Genomic DNA, 17,532 nt, shown 5'->3' with positions numbered 1-17,532 from the left:
TCCGGAAGCTCTGTGCCTGTGATGTTTGTCCTTGTTCACTCTCACCACCACCACCAGCTGGATAATTGTGGAGCTTCCTCAGCACCCTCCTGCCTTTACACGTGCTCCTTTGAGTCCCTTCGCACAAAAACCTTTAAAATGCAAATCAGGTGGCACAGGTCTGTAATCCCAGCACTCAGGAGACTGGGGCAGAGGATCTCTACAAGTTTGAGTCTAGCTTGGGCTACACAGTAAGATCAAGGCCAGCCTGAACTATAAAGTAAGACCCTGTCTCAAAAAAAAAAAAAAGCCCAAATGCAAATCACAGCAAGTCATTCCCTCCTTCCAGAACACCAAAGGCTTCACATGGCAACCGGGCTCACCTCACACCTTCTGTGTGGCTCACAACGTCCTGTGTGACGTGACCCAGTACTCTCTGGCCTGTTCTCTCCACTCATTGGTCTCTCATTGCTCAGGCTCATAGTTTCCTCCCTCTGCCTTGCATACCTGCCCCCGGGCCTTTGCACTGGCATGCTATCCCCTAATTCCCTTCCCAGCCTGCCCTTTTTATCACCTACAAATCAGCACAATTGTCGTTTCCTTAGGCCTTCCCTTAATCAGTCTAGTTGAAGTGGCCCTATAGCTCTCCATCATATCATCCTCATTTGTTTCTTCATGCTTTTTATCCATCTAAAATTTTATTACCGTATTTATAACATGAGATTATTTCTCTTTATTACCCATTTATTCACCAAGGACAGAAGCTTTGTGTGTTTTTATAACCACTCTATTTCTCAGAGACCATTACTGATATTTATTGACTAATACTGTACAATAATTTTTTAAAGTCCTTATTTATCCCAAGCCTTTAGCCTCTGCTTTTTTCCTTCGCCCCTTAAAATGAACTGTCCTTGAGTATTGTGTCACCCATTCCAATGGCTTCCACAGCTTCACAATGCCTTGGGTCAACCTAGCGGCACTCCATGGAAGGTGAACCCAAACCCTTGCTGAGAGACTCAGCACCGCCCCCTCCCTGCCGCTTGCTCCTCCCACCTAACCTCTGGCCCACGCCAGGAATCAGCTGTTGTACCCCCAGCTTCCTCTCCCTTCAAGGGACAACTCAGAAGTGCTTTGCAGAAGCTCCTGCAGAACTGCGTTACTGTTGCCCACTCCAATCTCCAGCTCAATTATTCTCTTGCACAAGGGTCTTTCCGTCCCTGTTCTATTCTCTGTGTACCCTCCCTCTGCTTCCTGGGTCCCTCTCCTGCACCCAGGCCTGAGTCCCAGGCTGGCCTTTAGTGGCACCAACTTGATGTTCCCTTAGATGCAGCCATTCCCTCACCTAACACATCCAGTCCACCCCTCAGCTGTGGATTCCACCCTTAATATCTCAATGACACTGTCCATATTAATTTCCTGTGGCTCCTATAACAAACTGCCAGACTCAGTGGCTTAAGATAACTGAAAGTTTTGCTCAGTTCTGGAGACCCAGAGTCCAAACTCAGTATCAGCAGGCTGACATTAGTGCGTCTACAGGCCCACTGCACTTCAGGCACTAGGGGAATTCCCTGCCTCTTCCAGTTCTGATGGCTGCCAGCATTCCGTGGCTTGTGGCCACATCAATCCCATCTTTGCTTACATGGTTATATCACCTTCTCCTTTTCTGTCCGAGTCAAATCTCTTTCTACTGCCCTCTTTTAAGAATGGGTGCAATTATATGCAGAGTCACTCCAATAATCCAAGAGAATCTCCCATCTCAAAATGCTTAACTTAATCATATATGCAAAATTTTATTTTGTTTGTTTTTTCAGTACTGGAGATTGAACCTGGGGCCTTCACACTGACCTATATTCTCAGCCCTTTAAAAAAATTTTTTTTTTTTATTTTGAGAGAAGTTCTCTAGATCAGTAAGTTTCCCAGGTTACATTCAAACTTGTGATCCTCTTGCTTCAGCCTTACAGACTGCTGGGATTATAAGAATGAGCCACCATACCCAGTTTACAAAGTTCTTTTTTTGGCATACAGTATAAGGTAACATATACTTGTTCCAGGGATTAGAACATACCATATTGGGGGGGGGTCGTTATTCACCAACCACATAACCTACATGTATTAGTCAGCATTCCCTTTGCTGGGACACAGTACATAACAGCCACAACTTAAAGGAAGAGAAGTTTATTTTGGTTCATGGTTTTAGGGGATTCAGTCCATGGTTTACTGGCTCCAAGGCAGAAACATCAGGATAGAAGTCGTGGCCAGAAGCAGAGAAGAGAAACAATGCCAGAGAGGAAAGGTCTAGGGGCCAGATATGGTACCCTAGGTCAGGCCTTCCCCTACCTACCCAGACACACCCAGAAGTGTGCTTTCCTAATCCCCTACTCAGCTCCCAAGATGAACAAGACACCACCCCTCCCCTGAAGTATCGTGTGCCACCTCCTGTCTGGCCCCTGAAATTCATTCTCCCCAATACACTCAGAGACACCTTTCTGAAAGGGAGCCTACTTAGGTAGCTCTCTGCTAAAAGCCCTTGGGTAGCTTTTGCTGCCTGAAGAACACAGAGCTCCCTGCCTGGCAAAGCCTTGCCTGCCCTCTGCACTGGGCCCTCACATACCTTGGGAGACAGACGTCTCTATAACCTCATGTACTCGGGGACATGGGTCCAGTTAACTGCTGTCAGGTGGAAATTCAGATGCCAGATTAAGAGAACCCAGAAATCTAGGTTTGGTTGGCTTTTATTTCCAATGTGAAACCTCTGACTATTTAAATGCTGGCAGCTAATTAAAAAAAGAAACTGCAGCTTGCACAGGCCACACAAGGCGGTCTTGGAGCTGCCTCTTTGCAGCCGTTGCCCAGCAGCTGGAGCATGTGGCTGCTTTTTGTCCTCAGGCCTTTGCCTGCCCGAACTCCTTTGCTGGAAACATTCCTTGCACCCCGCCCCTGCCTCCTCCTGCCTCAATATGTCCTTGTCAGACTAACTCCTGCTCCTTTGTTTCCAGATCTGAGCCACCTTCCTGAGGATTGACTGAGGGGCTTCTCGAGGCCCACTCCCATCCCAGCTCATGTCCCTCTACAGGAATGGGTCTGAGGTCTGTGTCCTGCAGGGCTGTGAACTCTTGAGTGTCAACACGGCAGGTAGGGATATGTTGTCCCCTTATCTGCAATTTCATTCTCCATCATCTCAGCGAGGCTCAATCATCATGGTCCCATGTCCAACTACTGACATCGCTATGGCTCCAGGATCCAGGATTACCACAGCTGATGATCCTCCTCCCGATGAATCAGCAGTTCTCAGTGACTCAACACTACGTCGCCATGCCTACCTCTCTCCCTTCCCCTGTCTCTCCCTGCAAGCACTTCGTCAAATCACATTATCACAAGGGTGACTACAGTACAATTAAGATACCTTACATATAGACAGATGACATTGACATGATTTTATTACAGTACATATATTGTTACAATTCTTCCATTTGATTATAGTTGTTATCAATCTTTACTGTGCCTAATTTATCACTTGAACTATCATAGGTGTGTATGTACAGGGAAAACCCAAGTAAACATAGGGTTCAGTACAATCTGAGGTTTCAGGTATCCACTAGGGGTCTTGGAACAAATCCCCTGTAGACAAAGGAGGACTACTATATTTGTAGGGTTATGAATGTATTTGTATGAACAGCAAATATTTTCTTTGCAAGGCATTATAACAAGCCACAAGAATCACCAAATATGGAAATACGAATTTGGGTTAAGCTTGTCTCAAAATGAATCCTTACGCTTAGATATAAGAATTGTTTGCTATTCCAGGAAAGGACCAACAGGAAAAAGTAGATGTTGCCTGCATTTTAAGGATGGATTCGCCATTTGCTGATTTGTCAGGGTTTGCTGTAAGCACTGGGTGGATTCACTCTGCCTTCAGTAGTTCCAATACACACACCCACTTGCACATACCCACATACGCCTTATCCACACCTGTCAACCCTAAAGTGGCCAACACCCATCAGTGACATCACTCATCCACCTTGCATGTAACAACTTCATCTTACTTTGCACTGCAGCATTTCAGACTGTCTACCGCGGAGAAACTGGGCATTGCCACTTTAGGTAAATCATATTGCGGGATGATTACAGCTCTAGAATGCTTCCTTTCTTCTCCCTCAAAAGTCCATTGAAAGAGTTCATTATACAATAACCATTACAAAGGAATGAAGCTAAAGCTCAGAAATTAAAGTATTAGAATCAACTGGCTCATGTGACCTTTGACAAATAGAATAAAAACAAATACTGGAGAAAAGATAGTCTCTTTAACAGATAGTGCTGGGGAAAATGGTTATCCAAGTGCAGAAGAATGACTCTAGACCCATATCTCTCACCCTCTTCTAAAATCAAATAAAAATGTTATCAATGACTTAGACATAAAAACAGAAACACTTGGGGCCAGGGATTTAGCTCAGTGGTTCCGCTGCCTGCCTTGAAAGCACAAGGTCCCAAGTTCGATCCCCGTTACCAAAAAAAAAACAAAACACTTAATGTTCTGGAAGATAAAATAGGTAAAACTCTTGATGGCATGAGCCTAGGTAAGGACTTTCTGAACAGAACACCAATTGTGCAAGAAATAATATCAAGAATTAACAAATGAGATTATATCAAATTAAGCTTCTGCACAGCAAAGGAAACAAACAACAGAGTGAAAGGAAAAGCTAGAGTGGGGGAAAAAGTTTACCAGCTACCCCTCAGACAGAGGACTAATATCTAAAATATAGAAAGAACTAAAACAAAAATTAGACTCCAGAAAATAAAAGATCCAATAAAAAAATAGGCAATTGAAATAAACTGACATTTCTCAAAAAAAGAAACACAAATAGCCAATAAATGTACGGCATCTTTGGCCATTAGAGAAAGGCAAATCAAAACAATACAGTACTGAGATTCTGTCTTACTCCAGTAAGAACGGCTGTCATCATGAACTCAAAAAACAAATGCTAGAGAGGTTGTAAGGAACAAATAACTCTTCTACATTGTTGGTGGGAATGTAAACTAGTGAAACCACAAGGAAAATCAGAGTTTCTGCAAGACACCAAAAGTAAAAAACTGTACTTCTCCTTAGTATCTTCCTAAAAGAGTTGAAGTTGTCATATTACAGTGGTACATGCATACACTTGTTTGTAGCAACACAATTACAATAGCTAAATTTTAGAACTGGCCTATATGCTCATCTACAGATGGATGGAGAAAAATGTAGTATATATGCACAATGGAGTACCACACGGCCATGAAGTAGGATAAATTTGAGTCAAAATGGATGGATCTGGAGGCCATTATCCTAAGTAAAGTAAATCAGACAGATAAAGTTACATATCTCTTCAATTCTTTAATATGAGTAACCCAAAACATAAATAATTTAAAGAGCAAAATTAAGAGATGAAAAGAAGGAGGTAGAGTTTTTGAAGATGAGAGAAGGGGACCTGGGGAAGAGGGGAGAGTAGTAAAAATGATCAAGATGACATATGTATGTAGACCAATTCACTCAAACAAATGTAATTATTATGCACTGCCAACATATAGTAATAAAAAAGAATAAAATCAGCTGGCTTAGAAGCAGAGCACCAGATAGGTGGGTTTGGGGGCCCGTAGTTTATCTGAACAAGGCAGAGAAAGTTTCTCTTGAAATAGTCTGGCAGTTTCACACCTTGCAAATTGTGTGCCATCAACATGCATTGCCTTTATCATCAAACGAAATGACAAACTTTTGAAGTGTTTGGAGAAACTGTTACTCCATTAGCAGAGGTTTCCCAAGGGTCCACAGTGCTGCCGGACTCTGGAACAGCAGGAGGTAGCAAGCTTTTCCCCCCCAGGGTGTCAGAGACTTGGGAATCAAATGCACTGAGTGTGGCCCTCAGTGCTTCATGGAGGCTGCCAGGGAGGAATGGCCAGGGGGCACCTGGCCAGCTGTTTGAGGCTATCTGCCCAGCCCAAGGTCCAGGGAGATTCTGGGGGTCCAAGAGAACTTCACACTGGGGAGAAACCTTATGGGGCTTTCAGATGCTATTTTAATACTGCTTTCATTCCACTGTAATTATTATTCCTTTCACCTCTTCATTTTCTTGTAACTCATGTTACTGAGGCAAATTCCTTGCAAAAGAAACAATGTCTGGCACAGAGGCATTCTTTAAATGCAGGGAGGTGGTAGCCCAAGTAGCAGTACCCAAGCCCGTGGCCTGTCCTGAGGAACTTCTCTCAGACACGCTGGCCCTGTACATGGCCACTTCAGAGCCAGCACAAGCCCCAGTAGACTTACAGGGGTCTGAAGGAATCTTGAGGGATCGTGGATTAAATCCAAATGTCTTCTCTAACCTTGATGACAGCAAATACAATGGCAGTTGTGACCTTCAGGGAGGCGATGTCTGTACCTCTCTTGACCTTTCCCAGGGAGAGAAGACTAAGCTGTTGGACACATAAGTCAATATTTAAACATCCCGGAGAACTTCCAGGGTGATCTGGAAAGCTCCCTCCACAGACAGGACTTTTTTTAAGAAGGAGAAGCAGATTTTTGTCCTCATGGAGGCAGCCCAGGGATTCCTGAGTTAGAAAGGGGCCTAGTTCTGTATCCCCTGGGGGAACAGGGGTCTCCCTCCTGCCAGGTGCAAGCCTGAGCACTCATGGTGGCAAAGAGAAACTTAGTACACACACACACACACACACACACACACACGGGAAAGGGCACAAGGGCACACTATATAAATGTGAAGGGATGGTACAGCCTGCAATTGGCATTTCTCAACCAATTTAGAAATAGTGTGCTCTGGCAGGGGTGAATTCATCACCATACCCAGCACCACTTAGATGGTGGATGGGATATGGCTAGATTTTCTGTTCCTGTATCTGTAAACCAGTAAGCTGTGAAGCAGGAAGTTGCTACAGGAGGCCACTGCTGGGCTCCAGGAATAGAGGGGCATTAATTCACGGTTACTGCTCAGTTTCCAGGGCTAGAAGCCTCCTCTGGGATACTCCTCACCTCTCACCATGATTCTCCCACCTCTGAATCTCTTCTCATCTCTGCTGGTTCTAATGCTGCTTATCTCTTGCCTGGATGTTTTAAAACCTCTACTACTGCATGGCACAATGCCTTAGAAAATGACACGAAAAGCACACCAGCACTGTACCCCTGAAGTCGGGGACAGGGCCCTCCTTTATAAATTCAGATCTGATGCTGTTTGCACTCTGCCCCAAACCCTCCAGTCCTCTCTGCCCTGGGCCCTGCTGCACACCCTACAGCCCATTCCTTGAATCAGGATTTAATGAGTCTTTGCAGCCTGAGGATGCGCTCTGCACGTTTCCAAACCTCTTGCTCTTGCACTTGCAGCTCTTTGTCCAGAAAACTCTTCCGCAAATGCACACTGGGGATTAAGCCCAGTGCCTTCAATGAGCTACCTCCCCAGCCCTTTTTCATTATCATTTTTTAAATTTTGAGACAGGGCCCTGCTAAGTCATGAAGTATCCCAGGCTCGATTTGAACTTGCAATCTTCTTGCCTTGGCCTCTCAGAGTGCACCACCACACCTGGCTTCTCGCAAGCTTCTTACAGGCAGCAGATGGAATCTTTTTCATCTGGCTATCCTTGGTTATCTGCTTTGACCCTGCAAAGGGCAGGTGCTCAGATCATATCTGAGGACCTGAACCCAAGATGCTGGAAGTGCTGCTGAGTTGTGGCTGCAACCTAGATCTTCAACTGAGATTCTTACTCGCTTCTGGTATTTGGTGTCACAGCAGGGTGACCACAGTTAGCAATAATGTCCGTTTAAAATTAGCTAGCAGAGAGGATTTTGAATATTCTCATCACAAAGAATGATAAATATTTGGGGTGATGGATATGCTAATTAACTTATTTGACCATTTCACAATGTACACATGTATCAAAACATCATGTTGCAGCTCAGCATATGTACAATTATTATGCCTCCATTAAAAAGAAAATGAAACTTGAAATTCTCAAGGTCAAACAGGCTGAGGTTCTAACAGAGGAAGCTTATTTTGCCTGTTAGATTCACGTCAGTGTCCACCATCGCTTTTGCCCTTGACTCCTTACATCTGATGCCACCTGCTCCCACGGTGGGAGCTGTGCAGAGGGAAATGTGCTAAAGAAGCTCTGCACCTTCCCACGGCATCCTACAGGCCTGCCTAGGCTCTCGCTGAGCCAGGAAGCCTGTTAGGTGGTCACCAGCCCCGGAACAGGGCCCATATCAGGCACACACTAAGTGACACTACACTGAGAAGCCTGCCCAGGTCACGTCCATCCGAAGGCTGGAAGTTCAGCCCTTTGGGAACTGAGCGGTGCTTCCCTACCTTTGCAGCTGTCTGTCTCCCTGCCGCACTTTCTCTACCTCCCCAAGCTGCTCACAGCCTGGAATGGGCCAGCCATGTCCACACCCTTTTGGGGGCTGTGCTCGTCACTTAGGAGGCCTTCTCCACCTGGCCAGCTCTGTTCATCCTCCAGGGTCCCTCACAAATGTCCCCTCTCCTTGTGACTTCAGTCTCCCCCCTAGTGCAGTCATGATGGTCCCCAATCGCTTGCCACACTGTGCTGATTATCGCTGCTTGTGCAGCTCCTGCCTCCATCTGCCTATGCAGTCCCAAGAATGGGAGAGAGTGCTCTTGTCCTGGGCGTCCATCAGGATGGTGCTGTGTTCTGCATACCACAAGCATGCAAGGCAAGCTCACGGGTACAATAGCTGCCATCCCAGAGGGTGCAAAGAAAATCCTAGGAAATAAGGTCCCTGGTCCATGTTCTTTCCCAGGAAGAACAAGTAGGAAATTCTTTACTTTCTTTCAAGAAATATCTTTTTCCAGTATCTCTGCAAGTGATTGTGTACAATTACTGCAAATGCTATGGATAGGCAACCCGGCTAACTGTGATGAAGATGTTAACTCACTACAAAGTCTGGTAATGTGGTTATTTAATCAGGCTCCTGAGCAGAGGCTGCAAGATAGTTTCATGGGAAAAATAAAAATTTAGCTACCTCTTTTCCACCAATGAGAAATTTCTGCCTTTTCCTAGCTTACAATTCTTAATTTTAATCAAAGAGTCAGAAAGAAAGCCCTGAAACCAAGTGTCCAAAGTGTCCTATGAAGATAGGAAAAGGAGGCAGCATACTATTTAAAGCCACAACTGCTTCTGTGATTTGGTTTATTGTCTGACCAAGCCTAGGCATTATTCTTAAAAATTAGATTTTTTTTTTTTGGAAGACACATGATATACCTAAAACCTCAGTTCTGATAAATGGAGTCCTCTAGTACAAAAAGAATATCTCAGTCGAAATCACCTGCTGAACCCTATTTTCTTCCTGGGCAGATGAGCCCCAGGGGTGACTGCGGAGAACGGGTGGTCCAAGGACGCCTCACTGAGACCTGGTTCCCAGAGCTCCCCCTCCCTCTGCATGGGGAAGCACAAACCTCTGGACCAGATGCCAAAAGCTAAAAGGCAGCTGCCGTGTTTCTCACCCAACACCTTCTTTTACCAGATGAAGGGCTCAGATTCATGGAGAGGAGACAAATATTCCAGGCCATTTTTTTTTCCAGACACTGACAAGAAGTAAATTAGGAAATCATGTAAGTACAATACACGAGCCATCCATTCCTATTGATCACATGTAATTTACATCTTACAAAGATGTGAATTCTTGCATTCTCACTCCACAAGGAAAATCTCAATGATTTATTCATTTCAAATGAAAAATAGAAGGTAGATGAGAAGAATGACTTCACAGACTGCATCGTTCTCGGGGCACTGGTGCGAGGCTCTCTCGCATACTGCCCGGAGGCCTCCGTGTTCAAGTCCCTCTAATTAACAAGGTGAATCAGGCGGCAGCTCTCTAATTAGTGAGCATGACAAGCTAGTGGAAACAGGCAGGCAGACTGGTGTGCAGAGCTGGCCAACAAAGGCACAGCACATTCCAAGAGGAAAATGCAGATTTCTTCTAAATAACTATAAAAAGTAAGTGGTAGGGGGGAAAAACCCACCTAATTTTAAATCTCAGAATTCCCATGTATTTCTTATTCATTCTCAGGGACAACTCCTTGCCAAGACACGGTTTGCCCCAGCTGTCTGTCCAACCTTTCCAGGCTCTCTGAAAACACAGATAAGCAATTTTTAAAAATTTTATTGTGGTTGGTATAAACTATATATTATAGTATAGTTAATGAGATATATAGTTAGCATGCTTAAGCATACAAGACCACAGATACAAGAACATACAGCAGATCTTTAGAACTTATTCATCTTGCTTAACTGAAACTCTGGGCTCATTCATTAGTAAATACTCATTTTCCCCTCCCTAGACCCTGGCAACTACCTCTGTGGATGATCCTGCCCATCGACTGAGGTGCTCTGAATTTGACTATTTTAGATATCACTTATAAGTAGACTCATGCAATGTTTGTCTTTCTAAAAAACACAGGCATTTTGGCTTGAAATAAGAAGATTATCTTGCTTTGAGAATTAGGATTAATTTGTGTGTATTTTAGTCCAAGAAGCAGCGCTTGGCATTTATCTTTATTCATAATTCTTCCTAAAATCAGAGGTCTGATGTGAAACTCTATTTGATGACTTACTTGATGGCATTCAGTCCCACCAGACACTCTGCAAGGAGTCCCTAAATAGCAGAAATCAGTGGAAAGGTTCACTTGCCTAAAGACCACATCTGGGAAACCAGCCCAGCTCAGGGTAAACTAGGCTCCAGCTGGCAACAGATTTGGCTCACTGAATCTTTGCCCTGATTTTACCTGTCTTTGCTTATCTGCCAACTGGAGGTTTTCCTTCCTCAATTGTTAACCAGTCTGTCTGAGGGTGCTGAGCACCCAGGTGGTGTTCTGAGGGCACTGCCAGACCAGCTCTCTCCCTGTGAAAGCCAAGCTGCCTGAGTGTGACCTGCAGTCCCCACAGCACAACTGTGTGCTAAGAGCTCGTGTCTGTGGAGACACCAATGTTCACACTCATCTCCTGACTGATGGCCCCAGAGGACACATGGGAGCTGTCCCTTGCAGTCTGGCAGTTTTGGCTTCACAGAGGACTATGGACAAACTCTGTGTCCTTTACATTCTAGCAGCTTGCAGTGCAGTTTGGAAGGCATTTTCTTTCAGCATGAGGGACTAGATGTCAGATGCTAAGAACAGTCTTATGAATGGAGAGCATACTGACTCAGCTTCAGATATAAGAAACACCTATGGGGCACTGGCTGTTTTTTCCAAATGCTGTGCTGAGCATTTTCTTTAGAGCAGATGTTGTCGTCACTATGATTTTATAGTCTGTGAAACTGAATACCAAAAGGGTTCAAAAGTCTTCCCAGGGCCCTTCAGCTAGAAAACATCCCTGGAAACAGAATAAGAAGTCTGGATTCAAAACCAGTCTGCATTTGCTGCAACCCTGTTCTTTCTGACTCCCATTCCCAGACTCTAGACTTGCAAAGCAAAGGGTGAAACTTGATAAAACTCACTGCCTTTCTCAACAAAAGACCAGTCACAGCAGCAAACTCAAACACCAAGAAGTAATTCAGCAGTTCTTTGCAATGAGTGGTCTTCCCGCCTCTCTCTGGAGAGGAATAAGAATGACAGGTTTAGAAATGTGGGGGCCCCTTTACCAGCAGAGTCACCCCTGCACCATCACTCTCCCTGGAAGACTGAAACTTGTAACACATCATTTCAAGGTAGATACGTGAAAGAGATCTGAAAAACAGCCACTGAGGTGGGAACTGGGCAAAAGAAGAAGCCAGAGGGAAGTGTGGCCACGTGAGAAGCTGAACTCGCTGCCACTCTGCTGCTGCCTGGGGTCCTACACTCCATGACAGCTTCTGGTTTAAATTTTCCATAGATTTTTTTTCTGCCTGTACTATGGCTTGAATGATCCTCCAAAGTGCAGGTTAAGATGTAATTGCCATTGTAACAGCATCAAGAGGTGGGACCGTTAAGAGGCAATTAAGTCATAATGGTTCTGCCTTCATGAATGGGTTATGTCATGGGAGTGGGTTGGTTGTGGCAAGAGCAGGTTTGCTGTCAGCGCAGCCTCCTCTTGCCACTGTCTCCTCATGCTTGCTCACTTGCCCTTCCGGCCCATTATTACACAGCAAGGAGGCTCTCACCAGATGCTGAACAGATGCCAGTGCCATGCTCTTGGACTTCCTGCCCTCTAGGATTGTGAGCCAAGTAAGCTTCTAATCTTTACAAATTACCTAAACTGGGCATGGTGGCACAGGCCCTTTTCCCAGCACTCTGCAAGGCTGAGGCAGGAGGATTGCCAGTTGGATCCCAGCTTGGGCAACTTAATGACTTAGTGAGACCCTGTTTCAACATAATGAGAAGAAAGGGCTAGGACTGTGGCTCAATGTGAAGGCCCTGGGTTCAATCCCCAGCACTGCAAAAAATAAATTAATTTTTAAAAGTTACCTAGTGTCAGGTATTTTGTGATAGCAACAGAAAACAGACTAAGACAGCAGCCTAATGAAATGAATGCCAGAGCACGCAGCACAGAAGGGTGTCAGAAGCAAGTGAACTAGGTCTCCTTCACTGACAAAGCAATTGGACAAGAGAGCTGCTCTCAATAAATGAATATCTGTGAAGGAATGAGAAGAGAAAAGGTGCCATCAGTTCATGTTCCTTTTGAAATTTTTATTCTTTATGCCTTTGCACGGTCTCAGCATTTTCCAACAACAAAATGAGAGAAAATCTGTCAGCCTCACTGAAATGCTTCCAGAATTAATACTTATAAATGTAAGTCTAGGAAAAAAAGCACGTGCAATTGTGCAACAAGGACTCTTTCAGAAATGTAGATAATTATTTCATTGGAAGTGAGTAGTGTAGATAAAAGCATATATTATGCTTCATGTAATTCCACGTTTTTTACTTGGTCAAAATTTGATGATCATTTTTTAGGTTGATACCAAACATTTCTGAGTGAGGGGCCGGGGATTTAGCTCAATGGTTTCGCCGCCTGCTGCGCAAGCACAAGGACCCAAGTTCGATCTCCGGTACCAAAAAGTAAAGCTGCCAACAAACATTTCTGAATCATCTGAGATAATTTGCTATAGCTCTTTTTGCATTAAATATGTGAGGCATTCAAAATTTCATTTAAAAATTGATGCCACATTTTTGTACAAATAATTTAAAATGTCCTAACTGGAGATACTGGCACACACCTATAATCTCAGGACTCTGGGAGGCTGAGGCAGGAATATCATAAGTTTGAGTCTAGCCTGGGCAACTCAGCAATTTATTGAGACCCTGCCCCCACCAAAAAAATAAAAGAGGGCTAGGATATAGCCCAGTTTGAGGGCCTTGGCTTCAGTCCCAAAGTACCTAAAAAAAAAGAAGTCTAAACTTTCTTACTGAAACATTAGTATATAGTTTTTTTTAATCCCAAAATAACAAATTTTTAGAGATTTGCAAAGCAATGAAATAAACAGGCTAAGTTAACATATGCTTGGGGCAAAATGGTAAACACTCATTTAAGAAAATTATAATTTGTCTTTAGGGATATCTTTTGGTGCTAATGCCTTCTGTATACATACCCTGAAATGCTCCTTTTATCTAGAAAGAACTTCTTTCAAAAGCACTAGACAAAACTTATTTGGGCTACAAAATATTTCTCCTTGTTGGAAAATTCCCCACAGCCGGAAAGTCACGTAGGGCTACACAGATGGCTTTATGGTCTTAGGACCTGGCTTTTGCAGCAATGTTGGAGGCCAGGTCAATTGTAAATACAGCTTTGATTCAGAGTTTCCCAGTAAAAAGTCTGGCAAAGGATGTATTTGTTTCCTAAGGTTGCCGTAAAAAAAGAACCACAGAGTGGGTAACTTAAACAAGAGAAATTCATTCCTTCACAATTTGGAGGCTAGAAGTCCAAGACCAGGTATGAGAAGGTTTGGTTCCTTCTGACAGGATTCTCAGAGTCATCTCCCCATCCACCTTGAGTGGATAAGTCTTGCCTCTAAGAAGTACAGCTCTTTTATAGAGGATCAGGAACTATGTACAAACTGGGCTCAAGATGTTTTGCTCAAGTTTCATAGTGTATTTAGCTAAACCTTCCTCAGAGTGACTGCATCTCATTGCCATTACGTGCACTCTGTATATTTGATGTACACATACCCGAGTCTGTAGATCAAATATGTGCATGTGCATGTGCACCCAGGCATACAGCTTGCCATGCTGCCTTTTAGCACTGAGTTGTAGAAAAATTCCTGATGTTTCAGAATTGGGGATAGAAGAATCTGTTGTTTCCACTTTTTGTTGGGTTTTTTTTTCTTTTCCTTTTTGTTTTGACCTTTTATTTTGAATTTAAGATGTGTAACTCTGAGATTAAAAAACAAATTTGTGGCTCTTAATATTTTTCTTCATAGAATGTGATTGTTGAAGAACATGCACCAAAAGTTGCTTTTAAAAGTACAATGCTTTGTTGAATCTTAATAAATGGCAATTTTTTTTCTTGCTGTTCAAATAAAAAAGAAAGTACAAGGCCGGGGATTTAGCTCAGTGGTTCCATCACTTGCCTTGCAAGCGCAAGGACCCGAGTTCAATCCCTGGTACCAAAAAAAAAAAAAAAAAAGAAAGTACAGCTTTTTTGAGACCTTCCCAGGAACTCCCCTAATTACAAGATAACAACAGAGAACACAGCCTTAATTCAGTTCCTTTAGATTTCATCATTTATATCTGGAACCCATTCTATTTTCTCTCATTTCCAAGTTCTTGGGTGTATTTCTGTGGTCCCCAACTATATACCTACCACCTCCCAAAGAGCATATTTACCTTAATTTATCCTCAAACCTGCTCTTTTCACTATAACATTACATTCAATCCTTATTAGTCAGTTTTTTGTTACTATAACAGAACACCAGAAGTAGGCTACTTTATAGAGGAAAGAGATTGTTTTGGCTCACCATTCAGTAGGCTGAAAATCTAGACAGCATGGTGCAGCCTCTCACAAGGGCCACTCTTTGCTGCATTACATCAGAGGGGGAATGAGCACATAGCTCTGTGTCTATGTGATCTGTCACTCTCTCCTTATAAAGCCACCAGAATTCACTCAAATGACCTAATCTAATCTAATTACATCCCAAGTTCCCACTTCTGAAGACCACAGTCGGATTCATCTCCACCCTTTTAATATCATTATCATGTGACTTTGGCGATTAAACTCCTGCATAAGTTTAAAGGATGGAGGGGACTTGCGAGGACAACTGATATTTAAACCACAGCAGTGGCCTTCCTAGAGAGGTCCTGAAGTCTCCTCTCAGAATTTCTTCCCTTGGGTTTAGGGGCCAGCTAGACAAACGCACCAAGACCACACACAGATTCTAAGACAACAGGAGCATGTGTGAAGGCACGAATAGCCAGGAGGGCAGAGCTCTAGTGCCTCCAGCACCAAGGCTTGGGAGTTACAGGTGAGAGCAAGAACAATACTACAAGAACCTCTTCCTTCCTTCCTTCCTTCCTCTCTCTTTCTCTTTCTTTCAGTAGTGGGGATAGAACCCAGGGCTTAGCACTGAGCTAATTTCCAGCCCTTTTTTATTTCTTATTTTGAGACACTAAATCACTGGTGATTTCAATTTGCAATCTTCCTGCCTCAGACTCCCAGAGTGCCGGGATGACAGGCCCGTGCCACCACATCCAGCAAGAACCAGAACACAAGTAGCTCCTGGACAAAGATCTCCAACTCCATCTTTCCTCTCATATTTCTCAAAACATTCAAATAGATGACCAATTTTTCCCAGATGACTAGACAACTAGACACAACAAAAGCAGCCTGATTCCACTATCGGTCATATATGTCTCATTAAAATACAATGATTTGGGAATAAGTATGTATTCATGGCATGGATCTTGCTCCAACTTAGAACTCTATCTTAAAATTGGAGGAATTGAGATTACAGAAATAAATAGGTGTTTTCTTATTAAATGTGAAATGATCCTTTCAGTCTAATCTCCATTTTATCCATGTCTTCACAAGCATGAGCCCTGTGATCTACACTGTCTTGCTAAATACAATTGCCACATGACTCCCCACTTCTGGGCTCAGACTTATTTCCTATTTCTATTGCTGACACCTCCCGCTCAACTACTTGACTTGTCTGACACATTCGCCAAACATTAGAAGGACTCTGTGCAGAAAACAGAATTCTTACCCTTCCCTTCTGAAAAGATCAATAGGTTTTTCTGAAATTTAACATGTGGGTAGAATATCTGGCAAAATAGAATTGTCATTATTTTTAAAATAGAAATGCCTTTACAAAGATTCCCCCAGTTTTAGCACATTTAAAGGTTTTAAACAGTGTGTCCACAGTGCTTGTGCATAACAGCAGAAACTATACCCCAGATGAAGTTTCCTTCCTTCTATCCCAAACAGCAAATTTAATGATCAAGACAAAGGAGCCAGAGCCAAGGAGAAGCTATGGCAATTGGTATTGAAAATCTGTGCAATTCTACTTGGGAAGAGATCTATGAAGGCTCTGAAGTAACAAACTGAAACACACAGAGGTTAAAAGCATGAGGATTCCAGTCATGCAGTCCTGGGTTTGACTTCCAGCTTCTTGGACATTAGTGCTCCTTAATTACTCTCAATTTCAGTTATGTCATCTCCAAAATGAGACTAATTATAAGTGTTGAAAGAATTAAATGAAGCAGTGCATCCAGAGTGCCTAGTACAGTGCCAGGAACAGAGTAAATGTTTAAAATTCCTTACCCTTCCTCTACTGTAAGATGATAGAGATGTTCCATCTGTCTGGCCAAAGTCAGCTTCAGTGGCTGAAATTCAAGGACACTGGCCTGGGCCCTGCACTCTGGCTACATGGCCCAAGACTCAAGTTAGTGGGGCCTTATCTCTTTGTGAATTCATTCATTCATTCATTCACCCACTCATTCATTCATCTTTGAGATGGGGTCTTCCTATGTTGCCCAGACTGACCTCCTGGGTGCAAGTGGTCCTCCCAACTCAGTCTTCCAAGTAGCTGGGACTACAGGTATGTGTCAGTATACCTGGGTTCTGTGAATTTTTTAAACCTTCACTGACTTTATTGCTTTTCTGACTTCTCACCCTGTCCTTCATTCTGTTCTCTAAACCCTATGTGCCTTCTCCACATCTCCACTTGCATGTCTAACAGTTAAGTCAAAATGAGCATGTCTGAAGCCAAGCTCTTAAATTCTCCCCCTAACTGCCCTGCCCTAGATACAACTTCCTCCTCTCATTTAAGGCACCTCTGTTCTTCCAGGTGCCCAAATGTAAAAGCTTGGGGGTCACTCTTTACTCTTCTGTGCTTCACGCTTCATGTCCAGTCCATTGGTGGATTCTGTCTGCTCAGCCTTCAAGAGGTATCTGGGACCCATGGCACCACCCTTCCCACATCACCACTCCACCAGCCCACCAGCTCCTGCTCCTGAGTTAGGGATGACCCCTAACCAGCCTCCTGTTTCCATGAAGACCTTTAACCATCTATGCTCAACCCAGAAGCCTGGATGGGCCTGTGATCTACTGGGTCAGGTCCCAGCCCCTCCATCACTCCACCCTCCAGTGAGTTCC

At 43.7% G+C, this 17,532-nt stretch overlaps 1 long non-coding RNA gene across 1 annotated transcript; it reads left to right on the top strand.

Annotated features, from left to right (window-relative positions):
* The first annotated feature begins 11,785 nt into the window (after window positions 1-11,785).
* Window positions 11,786-16,813, top strand: LOC110344762 (uncharacterized). The gene is made up of 3 exons (XR_002387555.2): window positions 11,786-12,170; window positions 15,275-15,400; window positions 16,363-16,813. It is a non-coding gene; the product is annotated as an uncharacterized LOC110344762 (long non-coding RNA).
* The last annotated feature ends 719 nt before the right edge of the window (window positions 16,814-17,532 follow it).

The sequence above is a fragment of the Heterocephalus glaber genome, unplaced genomic scaffold (assembly GCF_053883595.1).
Source record: "Heterocephalus glaber isolate CG9 unplaced genomic scaffold, H.glaber_assembly_v1.0 deba00001561, whole genome shotgun sequence".
Lineage (NCBI taxonomy): Eukaryota > Metazoa > Chordata > Mammalia > Rodentia > Bathyergidae > Heterocephalus > Heterocephalus glaber.
Note: the sequence above shows the minus strand (reverse complement) of the source record. Positions and strands in the feature narration are given on the sequence as shown.